This window comes from Simochromis diagramma, unplaced genomic scaffold, assembly GCF_900408965.1.
Source record: "Simochromis diagramma unplaced genomic scaffold, fSimDia1.1 OVJJ01000798.1, whole genome shotgun sequence".
NCBI lineage: Eukaryota > Metazoa > Chordata > Actinopteri > Cichliformes > Cichlidae > Simochromis > Simochromis diagramma.
Window position 1 is genome coordinate 1,441,612 of NW_024386736.1, and position 367 is coordinate 1,441,978.

Sequence of the window (367 nt, forward strand, 5' to 3'; positions counted from 1 at the left end):
TGCTGAAACTGCCAGCTCGGCACCCTATGAATTTAGACAACCAAAACATTGTAGCGAATATAACCAGTGTTAGGTGTTACAAACTCAGGAAACAGGAAACCACCCTGACAATCAAAACATCAGCAATGTGCTGCTAAAAAAGCCATGCTGCAGCACAGCTTAAGTCTTAACACACAAAATCTCAAAGAATCTTCGTTTTATGGAAGCATTTCTCTTGTGGCATCCAGGAAACACAAGAAAACCGTTTAAGCTTGAATGTTTTAGAAAGCTTTTGCACTGTGTAAGAAACTGCAGGAGCTGGATCTCGTGTGAGCAAATATCATGCCCAGAAACCTGCAAACTGCATCAGGAATCTGGTTGAAATGAA